The sequence below is a fragment of the Cephus cinctus genome, unplaced genomic scaffold, assembly GCF_000341935.2.
Source record: "Cephus cinctus unplaced genomic scaffold, Ccin1 Ccin1_scaffold0349, whole genome shotgun sequence".
NCBI classification, from domain to species: Eukaryota; Metazoa; Arthropoda; class Insecta; order Hymenoptera; family Cephidae; genus Cephus; species Cephus cinctus.
In genome coordinates this window covers 1158-1827 of record NW_014333041.1, presented here as the reverse complement: position 1 = coordinate 1827, position 670 = coordinate 1158, and positions in this window count along the sequence as shown.

Below are 670 nucleotides of genomic sequence, written 5' to 3'. Positions count from 1 at the left end.
GATACAAGAAACTACGGAGCGGAACACTTGGACACCCTGGACTTCCACATCCGACACCTAGTTACAGAAAACTACGGAGAGGAGCATCTGGAAATCCCATATCTCTAAAAATTGTCACCTAAAATACGAGGAACTATGTTAAAGCACACACATACACACATACGTACACGCATACACACGCACTCCACATGAAAGCCTTAATAATTCTATACTATTGTGAAAGCAGCCTTAGGTTAACTGGAAATTCGGTGTGAACGGTAGCTTCGTGTACAAAGTGTATTTGATTGTGTTGTGTATTCGTAAAATACCAACACCATGCAGAGTACAAATAGGTAAAGAAGGCAAAGCAGTCAGCACCATCTGTCGTGTAAAAAGTGCGATGGATGTGCGAAGACGACGACGACGACGACGACGACGACGGAACTGAAATAAAATCATCTCGCTCGCCATTTCAATAAGCCCTGATCTCATACACTAATCGTATTGAACTTGGTGGCAATCGCTTCAGAACCTTCAATTCTTATAGTGAATGTATCAATAACTTTTCCTCATATATAGCGGTTCATAAGATATTTCGTTCTAAACACAGGTATAAGGAGTTGACTCGAGTAAAGAGTCTTGGCGCGCTGCGCCCTGTACAGCCGGTTGCCTGTACTTGGCGCGAGACTCG